Source organism: Pan paniscus, chromosome 7 (assembly GCF_029289425.2).
Source record: "Pan paniscus chromosome 7, NHGRI_mPanPan1-v2.0_pri, whole genome shotgun sequence".
In the NCBI taxonomy this organism is placed as follows: Eukaryota; Metazoa; Chordata; class Mammalia; order Primates; family Hominidae; genus Pan; species Pan paniscus.
In genome coordinates, this window is record NC_073256.2 from 59,999,042 (window position 1) to 60,014,724 (window position 15,683).

Here is a 15,683-nt window from a genome sequence, read left to right on the forward strand (position 1 = left end):
ATAGGGTTTCACCATGTTGGCCAGCCTGGTTTTGAACTCCTGACCTCAAATGATCTGCCTGCCTCGGCCTCCCAAAGTGCTGGGATTACAGGTGTGAGCCACCATGCCCAGCTGCAGAGTGCATTTTTAAGCAAACACATATATGTCAATTCTTCATATAGTGTTCTTAATTTATCTTGGGAAGCCAAATATCCCATTTAGAATTCTGTAAGAACTGATTTTTCAAATGTATCTAATCAACTAGCTATGAAAGCGCTCTCATTATATTGTCCAAAAAACCTTTGTTTTTTAAAAAAACAAAATCAGTATTCTGTACTTATTTAACAGATTTGGTTTCAAATAGCGTGGCTATTTCCGAAAAATCGGATATTCACTCCATGGCTAAGAAACAACTACTGGGTGTATTCAAAGAGATGTACCGGCCCAGGCTTGGTGGCTTACACCTGTAATCCCAGCAACTTTGGGAGGCCAAGGTGGGAGGATCACTTGAGCCCAGGAGTTCCAGACCAGCCTGGGCAACATAGTGAGACTGTCTCTACAGAGAATAAAACAATTAGCCTGGCGTGCTGATGTGCATCTGTAGTCCCAGCTGTTTGAGAGGCTGAGATAGGAGGATTGCTTGAGCCCAAGAGGTTGAGGCTGCAGTGAGCTATGATTGCACCACTGCAATCCAGTCTGAGTGACAGAGCAAGACTCTGTCTCAAATATATGTGTGTATACATATATATATATGAGATTCTTTTTTTTTTTTTTTTTTGAGATAGAGTCTCACTCTGTCACCCAGGCTGGAGTGCAGTGGCACAATCTCAACTCACTGCAACCTCCGTCTCCCAGGTTCAAGTGATTCTCCTGCCTCAGCCTCCCAAGTAGCTGGGACTACAGGTGTGTGCCACCACGCCCGGCTAATTTTTTGTATTTTTAGTAGAGACGGAGTTTCACCGTGTTAGCCAAGATGGTCTTGATCTCCTGACCTCATGATCTGCCCACCTTGGCCTCCCAAGTGCTGGGATTACAGGTGTGAACCACCACACCTGGCCGTATATATAGGAGATTCTGCAGGCAATGAGAATATTTAATTTACCAAGTTTACTATGCATGAAGCTCTTTTTGTTTTTGTTTTTGAGACAGAGTCTTGCTCTGTTGCCCAGCCTGGAGCGCAATGTCACAATCTTGGCTCACTGCAACCTCCACCTTCCGGGTTCAAGCAATTCTCCTGCCTCAGCTTCCCGAGTAGCTGGGATTACAGGCACCTGCCACCACATCTGGCTAATTTTTTTTTTTTTTTTTTTTTTTAGTAGAGACAGGGTTTCACCATGCTGGCCAGGCTGGTCTCGAACTCCTGACCTCAGGTGATCCGCCCGCCTCAGCCTCCCAAAGTGGTGGGATTACAGGCGTGAGCTACCGTGCCTGGCCACATCAAGCTGTTTTTAAAGTAGATTAACTTGTAAATCTCCACAACATACCTATGCAAGGAAAAATTTGAGATTTTGGAATGGGCAAAACATTACTGGCTATCCTTTCAATGTAATGCTTGATCCCTGTGTGCTGTGTGCCCATGTCTTTAAATTTTACAACTCTGTAGAGGTACAAGTTGATTTATAGAAAACTTATAATGATGTGAATATTTCTTGTCTTGCTATGCAGATGATGCATGCCCATGGCAATATAAGTGAATTTTGTCCTGTTGAGAATAAGTCAAACCCCCATTTGATTGGATGTTTTTGTTTTGTTATAATTTGGTGGGACATAGTCTCGCCCTGTTGCCCAGGCTGGAGTGCAGTGGCAATCTCGGCTCACTGCAACCTTTGCCTCCCGGGTTCTAGTGATTCTCCTGTCTCAGCCTCCCCAATAGCTGGGACTACAGGCATGTGCCACCACACCTGGCTAATTTTTGTATTTTTAGTGGAGGCGGGGGTTCGCCATGTTAGCCAGGCTGGTCTCGAATTCCTGGCCTGAAGTGATCCATCTGCCTTGGCTCCCAAAGTGCTGGGATTACAGGCATGAGCCATGGCATCTGGTGAGCTTTGATACCAGACTCCTTTGCTGAAGGCCACATCACTTCTAAGTAGAGATGTGATCAAACCCCAGTGAGGCCAGGGCACCTGAGTCCATCCTTTTCATCTTACTGTAATCTTTCTTTCCACAAAAGAAAAGAAGATCCAAAAATGTTTTCAGCAACAATAGCTTCACTGGAATAAGTTCTCATATTCGAAAAAGACTCATTTGAGGGAATAACCACTGCCATTCACATTGCTTTAGAGGAGGTGGCATTTTTCTCAACGTAGCTTTCTGTTTTAACCAGGTCGTATTCTATGTAACACAATGCTGACAAATTCTGCCTAGCTTGTTAAGACAAAGAAAACCACTAGAAGTAAAGTCAGCACACAATTAACCTAAGTCTTGCTTCTTGTTCAGTTCTATTAGTTTCTATGGAAATAAGAATAAAAGTAAATGACTATTTTTGCCTCTAAGGAATTTACAATTAATCCTGAGAAGATGTCTTAAGTGTAAACCTAAAAGTATGGGATTTTTTGGCTCAAAAAAAAAATTTTCCTAACGGCCAGGCCTAGGGTTAAGAGGAAGTTATTTTCTTGGGTTCAGAGATTTGCATATGAATGTTTTAAGCCTCTTAAAGTGACTTAAAACAACCTGGGACCCAAAGTTGTTGCCAGCTCAAATGTAAATGTTTTTAAACTTCAAATTGCTGCTTCTGTTATCACTGAACCTATTAATTTTCCTTAAACAGAATTCTGACCATTTCATTGCCTCTTAAAAAGCTTCAGTGGGCCAGGCACAGTGGCTCACAGCTGTAATCTCAGCACTTTGGGAGGCAGAGGCGGAGGATTACCTGAGGTCAGGAGTTCAAGACCAGCCAAGCCAATATGGTAAAACCCCATCTCTACTAAAAATATGAAAATTAGCTAGGCATGGTGTCAGGTGACTGTAATCCCAGCTACTTGGGAGGCTGAGGCAGGAGAATCACTTGAACCCGGGAGGCGGAGGTTTCAGTGAGCCGAGATCTCGCCATTGCACTCCAGCCTGGGCAAAAAGAGTGAAACTCCGTCTGAAAAAAAAAGCTTCATTGGTTACTCATTGCCTACAGAAAAGGAAACAGTAAAGGAGATTAATATTTATCTGTGTCTTGGACAATAGGCAAATTGCTTTCCACGAATTATCTTATTTAATCCTCATAAGGACCCTATGAGATAAGCGCCAGCTCACCACGGTACCCCAGCTTCCTGGTCAAATTGTCCTCTTTCCCTAAATAGTTTATGACCTCTTTTTTAATATCTACAGTTTTACTATTTTATCTTTATTAAAATCTCACCAAATTCTTTGGGGAATTAAGTAAGGTGTACAAGTTTTCATATGAGAAACACTGGAGTGATTTGGGCACACATAGCTTTCTGGTCGGCCTGCAATCTCACTTCCAGAATAGGTCATGAAAATAACAGTGAGAAATGGCCTCTCCCACACCCAGCTTCACGTGTTAAAGCGTGTGCTGTCCACTCCCACTTCTGTTTGCAGACGTGGCTGCCCTCAACCTCCGGACAAGTGATTTGGTCCTCAATCCAGGTGAGACTGTAGCAGGCCTCCTTTGTTTGTGTAGAAGATCATCAACTTTGCCATCTTCTGGCATCTGAAGCTTTCTGATCTCCAGTCAACAACATAACGTGTACCCTTTGGGTCCTCTTTAGTGAGCTCATGGGTAGGCTGCTGCCCACACTCTTGTCAACAGTTTAACAACTAACACGAGAGAGCCGAAGGGCTGTTTCTTCAGTCCATTTCTCTTGGTTCTCCAACTTTTTTTTTGAGACGGAGTCTCACTTTGTCGACCAGGCTAAGGTGCAGTGGCGTGATCTTGGCTCACGGCAACATCTGCCTCCCGGAGTCCAAGCGATTCTCCTGACTCAGCCTCCAGAGTAGCTGGGACTACAGGCACACACCACGGCGCCCAGCTAATTTTTGTATTTTTTGTAGATATGGATGGGGTCTCACCATGATGCCCACACTGATCTCGAACTCCTGAGCTCAGGCAATCCACCCACCTCAGCCTCCCAAAGTGCTAGGATTATAGGCATGAGCCACCACTCCCAGCCATCCAACTTTTACTTCTGTATCAAACTGGATCCCATTAGTCAGTATTTCTGGATGAATGTTTTAGTTCTTTGCTTTTAGCAAAGAGACAGCCATGTGAAAAACATTTCCATGTTTTCTGAAAATTAGAACTGAAGGCATTATCTATTACATATCCATTGTTTCTATATAAGAATCCCTGTAATAAATTTTTCTCAGAATTCAGTGCAAGTAAAAGTTTATATTTTCAAACTTTATGGTTCATTTTATCAGACAAATGAGTCCTATCTGTTCCCCTTCCCGGCCTTCCTACCAGGAACTCAGAGCCACTTTGTGTGCCCCCGCCTCCCTCTGAGCTTCCTTGTGTCTTTCCTTAAATAGTTTCCGATCTCCTTATGATACCTACAGTTTCAGTCTTCTATTTTGCCTTAATTTTAAAAGCTACCCCAAATTTGGGGAAGAATTACATAAAAGATATATAAGTACATATTAGTAACTTGGATATCTATTAGTTCCCACTTTTTAAAACATGTATGGGAATGAGTGATTTATAAGCCATTTGACAGCATATGAATTCCTAAGTAGGAAAATTCATAAGCAAAAGTGGTAATGAAGGCAGGAGGTGTAGTGTCCTCTCACTCCAGCACTTGTTTAAAAAGAGTGGCCAGGTGAGGTAAGTGACCCAGTAACAACAGCAGGTGCCAGGTGTAACTCCATTCACTTTAGTCAACAAACAGGTAGGCTGGCTGGGTGTGGTGCCTCACGCCTGTAATCCCAGCACTTTGAGAGGCCGAGGCAGGCAGATCACTTGAGGTCAGGAGTTCGAGACCAGCCTGACCAACATGGTGAAACCCCCATCTCTACTAAAAATACAAAAAAAAAATTAGCCGGGCATGGTGGTGGGTGCCTGTAATTCCAGCTACTCGGGAGGCTGAGGCAGGAGAATTGCTTGAACCCAGGAGGTGAAGGTTGCAGGTGAGCCGAGATGATGCCACTGCACTCCAGCCTGGATGACAGAGTGAGACTGCATCTCAAAAAAAAAAAAAAAAAAAAGGTGGGGTTAGACATTGTGGTATGTGCTGCACATTCAGAGAAGAAAGCCCCTGTCTTAAAGCAGCTTACAGTCTAGCGAGGGAGACCAACAAAAACCAAATCACAGCATACTATGCTTGTATAAAGGTAGGAATGGTCAGGGCACAGTGGCACACTTCTGTAATCCCAGCACTTTGGGGGGCCAAGATGGAAAGATTGTTTGAGCCCAGGAGTTCTAGATCAGCCTAGGCAACATAGCAAAACCTCACCTCTACCAAAAATACTAAAGCCAGGTGTGGTGGAATGTGCTTGTAGTCCCAGCTACTCAAGTTTGGGGTGGGAGGATGGTTTGTTTGAGCCCAACAGGAGGACATTGCAGTGAGCCAAGATGGCACTATTGCACTCCAGCCTGGGCAACAGAGCTAGACCATGCCTCAAAAAAAAGAAAAAGAGAAAAGAAAAAATGAATGAACAGGGGGTATTATGAAAAAACACAGGAAGAACTCGAAAGACTGGAAGAGTCCTGAAGTCTTCCCAGAAGAGTTGGTACCCAAGCCAAGACTTGAAACACTGGAGAGCTAGCCAGGCTGAGGAAGGAAGAGAGGATGGCTACTGGAGGCAGAAAGGTCACGTGCAAAGGCACAGAAGCCACAGGGTGGATCCAGTACTCTGGAAACTCCCAGGAGTTGGGCATGGCGGGTGCATCAGACAAGATTCGGGGATAGGAGGAGAGGCAGTTTCCCATCTTGGAGGAGTCTTATAGGAGTCTCATGGGAGACAGGTTTTCAGACAAAAGTCTTCAGGAGTCTGATTTGTCATGCTAAAATGTAAATGTATGAATTTTGCATGAAAACATTTAGAAGGCTCTGAAAGATTTTAATATTTGATATAATCAGTTTTTTTGTTTGTTTGTTTTTTGCGGGGGGGGGGGTGGACAGAGTTTTGCTCTTGTTCCCCAGGCTGAAGTACAGTGGCGCAATCTTGGCTCACTGCAACCTCCTCCTCCCAGATTCAAGTGATTCTCCTGCCTCAGCCTCCCGAGTAGCTGAGATTACAGGCATGCGCCACCACGCCCGGCTAAGTTTTGTAGTTTTAGTAGAGATGGGGTTTCACCATTTTGGTCAGGCTGGTCTCAAACTCCTGACCTCAGGTGATTCGCCTGCCTCAGCCTCCCAAATGGCATGAGCCATTGCACCCGCCTGATAGAATCCGTTTTACATTTTTATTTTATGTATTTATTATTTATTATTATTATTACCTTTTTTTTTTTTTTTTTTTTTTGAGGCAGTCTTGCTCTGTCACCCAGGCTGGAGTGCAGTGGCACAATCTTGACTCACTGCAACCTCTGCCTCCCAGGTTCAAGCAATTCTCATGCCTCAGCCTCTGGAGTAGCTGGAACTATAGGCACGTGCCACCACACCCAGCTAATTTTTGTATTTTAGCAGAGACGGGGTTTGTCTATGTTGGCCAGGCTGGTCTTGAATTCCTGACCTCAAGTGATCCGCCTGCCTTGGCCTCCCAAAGTGCTGGGATTACAGTCATGAGCCAGCACACCCAGCCCAGTTTTACGTTTTTAGAAATCCAGTTCACAGAGAAATCCCTCTGGTGACTGTGGAGAATGGAGGTCACACTGGAGGGTTAGGAGCCAGGGCTGTGTGGGCAAATCCAAGCCAGAAGGAAGGAAGAGGTAACCTGGCAGTGTACCGGGCCTTCTGCTGCTGTAGTGGTGGACTAGGCCATATGGATCATTTTTAGTGAAGACAAACACTGGGTGAAACATAAAAAGCATTTTTCTAAAGCCATCAAGGAGCTAACAAGCTAGTGAGGAATTGTTGCACCAAGATCTAGAAGACCACAGTCAAAAGAGGTCAATACAGGCCGGGCGCGGTGGCTCACGTGTGTAATCCCAGCACTTTGGGAGGCCGAGGCAGGCGGATCACGAGGTCAGGAGATTGAGACCATCCTGGCAAACACTGTGAAACCCCGTCTCTACTAAAACTACAAAAAATTAGCCGGGCGTGGTGGCGGGCTCCTGTAGTTCCAGCTACTCGGGAGGCTGAGGCAGGAGAATGGCATGAACCCAAGGGGTGGAGCTTGCAGTGAGCCGAGATCACGCTACTGCACTCCAGCCTGGGCAACAGAGCGAGACTCCATCTCAAAAAAAAAAAAAAAAAAAAAAAAAAAGGGGTCAATACAGCATTTGCCCAGGCCAAGTGGTAGCTGAGAGACAGCAGTGCTTCCAACAGCCTCAAGCAGCGATTTTAAATCTGGGTTTCATGGACCATGCAATTCAGAAGATTCATGAACTTGGCTAAGAAAAAAATGAAAAAAAAAATACAATTTTTTTTGCACTAACCTCTAAATGAAGCTTAGATTTCCCTTCTATTATGAATCTAGGCAACAAGCCACAGTAATATATGTGTGTGTGTATACATTTTTTGAGACGGAGCCTCGCTGTGTCACCCAGGCTGGAGTGCAGTGGCGCGATCTCAGCTCACTGCAACCATTGGCCAGGCTGGTCTCGAACTCCTGACCTCAGTGATCTGCCTGTCTTGGTCTCCCAAAGTGCTGAAATTACAGGTGTGAGCCACTGCGCCTAGCCAAGCCACAGTAATATTATCAGTTGGTAACAAAGTCACAAGTACTGATAAGCCACAGTAATATTATCAGTACTTGTGACTTTGTCACCAACAGAAATCAGATATCTTCCTACCACATTTACAGTTGTTGCAGATATCTCAAAACGTCATTTACATTCCTATTTTAAAATTTCAGTCATCATTAGACCTGCTGCCAGAACATGTTATGTAATGCATTAATAAAGAAGCACATGTGCTACTGTTATTGCAAATTTGTTTTTTAATGTTTTGATCACTGTGTTTCAACATAATAGATTTCCTTTGACATTACATATTTTATTTATGCTTTAAAAAAATATTATTCTCACTTTGGGAGGTCAAGGTGGGAGGATCACTTGAGCCCAGGAGTTTGAGAGTAGCCTAGGCAACGTAGACCCCCATCTCTACAAAAACTACAAAAGTTATCTTGGCGTGATGGCATGCACCTGTAATCCCAGCTACTCAGGAGACTAAATTGGGAGGATCACTTGAGGCCAGGAGGTTGAGGCTACAGTGAGCCGTGATCATGCCTGGGTGACAGAATGAGACCCTGTCTCCAAATAAACACACACACACTGACACACACCTACATATGTACATATAAAATGTATATAATGTACATATATAAAATGTATATGTATAGGTACATAGTTCTGAGAAGGAGTCATAGCTTCATCAGACTACCCATGGGGTCTGTGGAACAAAAATCATGAAGCACCACCAACCCAGTGGGACTAGAGGGGCAATGCTAGAGTTTAGTGCCTATGAATGCTGGGAGTTCTGGTAAACCACCTTGCAGAATTACTATGTATTGTAATACATAGTATTACATTGTATAAGTGTATAAATACATAGTATTACATTATATAAATGTATAAATAATACATAGTATTACATTGTGTAATACAAACTAGGAGTAAAAGTGAATTAGAAGTCAACTGCCCCTCATACACACACAGATGTTAGTCCAGCTTTGAATCATGTAGATGGCCCTGAAAATCTCCAAATTATAAATTGAATTAAAGCTATCCAGATTGCTGGTGGCTTCAAGAAGTAAACTAAAATCATCTCTGAGGACAGATAACATCTCACTTTGTCGCCCAGGCTGGAGTGCAGTGGCGTGATCTTGGCTCACAGCAACTCCACTAATTTTTGTATTTTTAGTAGAGACGAGGTTTCACCTGTGTTGGCCAGGCTGCTCTCAAACTCCTGACCTCATGTGATCCACCCGCCTTGGCCTCCCAAAGTGCTGAGATTACAGGCGTGAGCCACGATGCCTGGCCTCAAATGACTTCTATTAGTAATTTTTCAAATACAATGTCTAGCATAAAGATAACTAGGCACATATGGAGAAAAGATAGTATGAATGAGAACCAATAGAAGCAACAGATAATACAAACAGGTACTGCAGACAGTAGAATTACTAGACAGTCTGGAAAACAACCATGCTTGGGGAGATAAAAGATGAACTCAAGAATTTCAGCGGGGAACTAGTATCAATATAAAGTAACATTGCAGATTTGAAAAAAATGTTAGCAATAGGCATGTCTGAGAGGAGAGGACAACCATTTAGATTGGAGGTGGGTGGGAAATTAAAGACAGAAGAGTCTAGAATGATATGAGTGAAAACAATAATTACATTATTCAATGCAGTGGCATATAAAAAAAGAAGATGTTATTAGTTGGAAGAGGAGTAAAGTGATGTCCTAGCTTTCTCTTTCAGCTACATGCAATCTTTTTTTTTTTTTTTTTTTTTTTTTTTTTGAGACAGAGTCTTGCTCTGTCACCCAGGCTGGAGTGCAGTGGCACGATCTCAGCTCACTGCAGTCTTCGCCTCCCGGGTTCAAGCAATTCTCCTGCCTCAGCCTCCCAAGTAGCTGGGATTACAGGCATGCACCACCACACCCAGCTATTTTTTTTTTTTTTTTGTATTTTTAATAGAGACAGGGTTTCACTGTGTTGGCCAGGCTTGTCTGGAACTCCTGACCTCAGGTGATCCACCCACCTCAGCCTTCCAAAGTGCTGGGATACAGGCATGATGCCCAGCCAAGCTAGATGCAGTCTCGACTGGATATACTATAATTTACTTAAACAATTCCCTAGAAATGATTAGATTGTTTCCAAACTTTTGCTACTACAACCACTGCTGCATTGAATACTCTTGTATATGTGTCATTTCATTCATGCCTAGGGATAAAGTGGAATTATTGTAATATACTTTATATTTTGTGCATACTAATCCTGTGTTGTTGGTCACATGCATTGCAGATATTTTCTGTGGTGTGTCATTCAGTTTTTTTGGAGACAGGGTCTCAGTCGCCCAGGGTGCAGTGCAGGGGCACGTGATTCTCCCACCTCAGCCTCCTGAGTGGCTACAGATGCGCACCACCTACACACGCACACCACGACACCCAGCTAATTTTTTGTATTTTTTGTAGAGACAGAGTTTTGCCATGTTGCCCAGGCTGGTCTCGAACTTCTGGGCTCAAGTGATCTGCCTGCCTTGGCCTCCCAAATTGCTGGGATTACAGGTGTGAGCCACCACATCCGGCCTAGCTCTTCTTATTGTGCCTTTTATCCCACAGAAGTAGTCAACTGAATGGAGTCAATTTTCTTCATGGTCTTCGGTTATTATATATTACTTAAGGAGTCTTATCCCAAGGACATAAATCGAGTTTCCAATATTTTCTCCCAAAACTTTAGTTTTGCTTTTTTACATTTAGGTATTTAATCCACCTAAAATTAATTTGGGGATGTGGTGTGATGTAAGAATTGAACTTTTCTCCATATGATAGCTAATCATCCCATTTTATTCCCATTTTATATGTGTGTGTATATATATATATATATACACACACACACACACATACACACATACATATGTGTGTGTGTATATATACACATTTGTGTATAAAGGCAGGGGTCTCACTCTGTTGCCCAGGCAGAAGTGCAGCCCTGTCCTCCTGGCTCAAGCAATTCTCTCACCTCCACCTCCTGAATAGCTAGGACTACAGGCATGCACCACCACGTCCAGCTAATTTTTAGATTTTTTGTAGAGACAGACTCTCACTATGTTGCCCAGTCTGGGTCTCAAACTCCTGGTCTCAACCCATCCTCCTGCCTTATCCTCCCAAAGTGCTGGGATTATGGGTGTGATCCGCCATGCCTGACCCATTCACGTATGTTTTATTGAACAGTCCATTCTTTCTTCCTGACTTTTTTAATGCTATCGTGTGTGTGTGTGTGTGTGTGTGTGTGTGTATGTGTGTGTGTTTGGCTGTTCATTTCCATTAGTCTATTAATTTGTTCTAGATCTAAAACCACAGTATTTGCTGTAGATTTTAGTTTAGTTTTGTTTTGTTTTGTTTTGTTTTGTTTTTGTTTTTGTTTTTTTGAGACGGAGTCTCGCTCTGTCACCCAGGCTGGAGTGCAGTGGCGCGATCTCGGCTCACTGCAAGCTCCGCCTCCCGGGTTCACGCCATTCTCCTGCCTCAGCCTCCCGAGTAGCTGGGACTACAGGTGCCCGCCACCATGCCCGGCTAATTTTGTATTTTTAAAGGGTTTCACCATATTGACTAGGCTGGCCTCAAACTTGTGATCTGACCTTGTGATCTGCCTACCTCGGCCTCCCAAAGTGCTGGGATTACAGGTGTAAGCCACCATGCCTGGCCCTATAGCTTTTAGTTTTAACTTTAAATAACTATTTAAATTACTAAAATATATATGCCATTGTCAATAGTTTAGAAAAACTGAGAGAAGAAAACAAAAATCACGTAACATTTCACCATCCTAAAATAACCACCAATAAAATGTTAGTGTTTGTGCTTCCTTCTTGTTGGTGGTGTTAAATGACTGAGCAAAACAATAACATGTCTAGAAAATGGGCCTAGTGCAGAAAAGGCTTCTTTAGCCTAAGTAGGGGAGAACAGAAAAAAAAATGTAAATATGTTCTTTAAATTTTTTTTAATTTTTTTTTTTTTTTTTTGGAAATGTAGTGTCGTTGTCACCCAGGCTGGAGTGCAGTGGCACCGATCTCGGCTCACTGCAGCCTCCACCCCCTGGGTTCAAGCGATTCTCCTGCCTCAGCCTCCTGAGTGGCTGGGATTACAGGCAGGTGCCACCATGCCAGGCTAATTTTTTTGTATTTTAGTAGAGACGGGGTTTCACCATTGTGATTGTTAATGAGTGTCAACTTGATTGGATCGAAGGATAGAAAGTATTGATCCTGGGTGTATTTGTGAGGGTATTGCCAAAAGAGATGAACATTTGAGTCAGTGGGCTGGGGATGGCAGACCCACCCTTAATCTGGTTGGCACAATCTAATCAGCTGCCAGTGAATATAAGCAGGCAGAAAAACGTGAAAAGGAGGGACTGGCCTAGCCTCCCACCCTACATCTTTCTTCCATGCTGGATGCTTCCTACCCTGGAACACTGGACTCCAGGTTCTTCAGTTTTGGGACTCAGACTGGCTCTCCTTGCTCCTCAGCTTGCAGATGGCCTATTGTGGGACCTTGTGATTATGTACATTAATACTTAATAAACTCATATATATATATGAGTTAATAATACTTAATAAACTCATATATATATATGAGTTAATAATACTTAATAAACTCATATATATGAGATCTATATATCTAATATAAGATATATATGAGATCTATATATCTAATATTATATATATATATATATCCTATTAGTTCTATCCTTCTAGGGAACCATAATACAACCATGTTGGCCCGGCTGGTCTGGAACTCCTGACCTCAGGTGATCCACCTGCCTTGGCAGCCTCCCAAAGTGCTGGGACTACTGGCGTGAGCCACTGTGCCCAGCCTGTTCTTTAAATTTGAAGAATCTTTAGAGGAATGCTAAACAGTTGTTCGTTTTTAAAAGGCCCAAAGAAGAATAAAACCACTTACGTCAAAAGAAGTGGTTCCCTGAACATGAAGCAAGCCCCTTCCTTCCTTCCTTCTTTCCTTCTTTCCTGACTTCCTTCCTCCCTTCCTTTCTTCCTTCCTTCCTTCCTTCCTTTTTTGAGACGGTCTCACTCTGTTGCCTAGGTTGGAGTGCAGTGGCACAATCATGGCTCACTGAAGCCTCAACCTCCCAGGCTCAGTCAATCCTCCCACCTCAGCCTTTCAAGTAGCTGGGACTATAAGCACGCACCACCACGCCCAGCTAATATTTTTGTATTTTTTGTAGAGTTGGGGTTTCACCATGTTCCTAGCCTGGTCTTGAACTCCTGGGCCCAGGCAATCCTCCTACCCCAGCCTCACAAAGTGCTAGGGCTACAGGCATGAGCCACTGCACGTGGCCGAAGCAAGAGACTCTGAAGAAGATAAAACAGTGGACAGCCCAGTCAAAAGATTTAGACATCCATCCCCCCCCCGAGAGACTGTAAGAAAGAAGTTGCTCCATCCTCTATCGGGTAGGAACCTGGGCCTTCCTTACTGCTTGTCATTCACAGCCAGCCAAGACATCTTAGGCTACACTCCAGTGACCTTTAAAATTAAACTGCTTAATTTTAGTGGATTAACCAGAACAGCCAGGAGTGGGTCATGATGACCTGGGAGGAGACCAGCAGTTTGCCTGTGGTCATAAACAAGATCTCATGATCCAATTTCATTCTGGCTTTTAGAAACAAATTAATTTTGTGGGATAAAAAAATTCAGGAGGAAAGGGTAAGAAAGGAAGAGGGAAGGAATTAATCAAGTTGGGTTTTTAGAATGAATGTTGAAAAACCAAAATTCAGGCTGGGCGTGGTGGCTCACGCCTGTAATCCCAGCACTTTGGGAGGCCGAGGCAGGCTGATCACTTGAGGTCAGGAGGTCAAGACCAGCCTGGTCAACATGACAAAACCCCATCTCTACTAAAAGTACAAAAAAGCTGGGAGTGGTGGTGCATGCCTGTAGTCCCAGCTACTTGGGAGGCTGAGGCAGGAGAATCACTTGATCCGGGAAGGCAGAGGTTGCAGTGAGCGGAGATGTTGCCACTGCACTCCAGCCTGGGTGATGGAGTGAGACTCTGTCTCAAAAAAAAAAAAAAAAAAAAAAAAAAAAATGCTGGCCAGGCCCAGTGGCTCACCCCTGTAATCCCTGCACTTTGGGAGGCCGAGGCCAGAGGATCACTTGAGTTTAGGAGTTTGAGATCAGCCAGGGCAAAACAGTGAGACCCTATGTCTACACAAAATTAGCCTGTGGTCCCAGATACTCAGGAGTCTGAGGTGGGAGGATTGCTTGAGCCCAAGAGGTCAAGGCTGCAGTGAGCTGTGATTGTGCCACTGCACTCCAGCCTGGGTGACTAATAGGAAGAAAGCAATGGAAAAGAAACTGGGATTCTTACAAAAAGCAAGCTACTTTTCTAATCTAAGTCAGAATACCCAGAACATATACAAGGACAAATGAGTCAATAAAGTGACAAACCCAAACCTAGAGCTATTTATGAAGAATAGAAAGGCCTATGCTGCATCAGGAAGAAAAGGCAAACCCAGCGTTGGAATGGTCTACCAAAGAAGGTTGTAAGAGCTATAGTCTTAGACACGACAGAAAAATTAATAGATATTCTTCTGTCCTGAAAGGTTTAAGCGTCTGCTCACCCAACATTTGCAAAGGGCGGTATCAGAAAGTCTCTAGAGTTTCCTTCCAGTTTCCAATCTGCCTGCATGCAGCAGTCTTCCGTAGATTTATGCATGGTTCCACACATCTCTTCCAGAATATTAATATTAATTCCTCACATTGAGAGGCACCTTTTGTTTTTCAAAATATTTTCACAAGGAGCAGGATACAATGAAATGATCCCGTGACTTGGAGTCAGAAAATGAAGCTCAGGTCCAGAATCTACATTTTTATTAACTCAGCAGCTGTGGAGAAATTACTTCCTTATCTGTAAACTGGAGCTAATAGTAATACCAACATAAAAAGTTTGCTATAGGGAAAAAGTGAGATGAAGTATTAAAAGGTTTTTGGCTGGGTGCAGTGGCTCATGCCTGTAATCCCAGTATTTTGGGAGGCTGAGGAGGGAGAATAGCTTGAAGCCAGGAGTTCAAGATCAGCCTGGACAACATACCAAGACCCCATCTCTACAAAAAATTTTAAAAATTAGCCTGGTGTTGTGGCATGCACCTTTAGTCCTAGCTACTCAGGAGGCTTGGGAGAGAATGGCTTGAGCCCAGGAGTTGGAGGCTGCAGTGAGCTATGATTGTATCACTGCACTCCAGCCTGGGCAACAGAGCCAGACCCTGTCTCTTACAAACAAAATAAAATAAGGTACTAAAAGGTTTCTGAGGCCAGGTGCGGTGGCTCACCCCTGTAATCCTGTCACTTTGGGAAGCCAAGGTGGGCGGATCACCTGAGTTCAGGAATTTGAGACCAGCCTGGCCAACATGCTGAAACCCCATCTATACTAAAAATACAAAAAATTGGCCGAATGCAGTGGCTCACGCCTGTAATCCCAGCACTTTGGGAGGCCGAGGCAGGTGGATTACCTGAGGTCAGGAGTTTGAGATCAGCCTGACCAACATGGTGAAATCCCATCTCTACTAAAATCACAAAAATTAGCCAGGCCTGGTGGTGCACACCTGTAGTCCCAGCTACTTGGGAGGCTGAGACATGAGAATTGCTTGAACATGGGGGGTGGAGGTTGCAGTGAGCCGAGATTGCACCACTACACTCCAGCCTGGGCAACAGAGTGAGACTCTGTCTCAAAAAAAAAAAAAAAAAAAAAAAAAGGTTTTTGACTGTAGTCCCAGCTACTCCGGAAGCTGAGGTGGGAGAATCACTTGACCCAGGAGGTGGCGGAGGTTGCAGTGAACCGAGATGGCACCACTGTGTGCCAGCCTGGTTGTCAGAGTGAGACCCTGTCTCAAAAACAAAAACAAAAAAAAAGAGGTTTTGAGAGGTCAGAGTATCACACATATATAAGATGTATAAGATGTTGTCTTCATCTTCTTACAATACA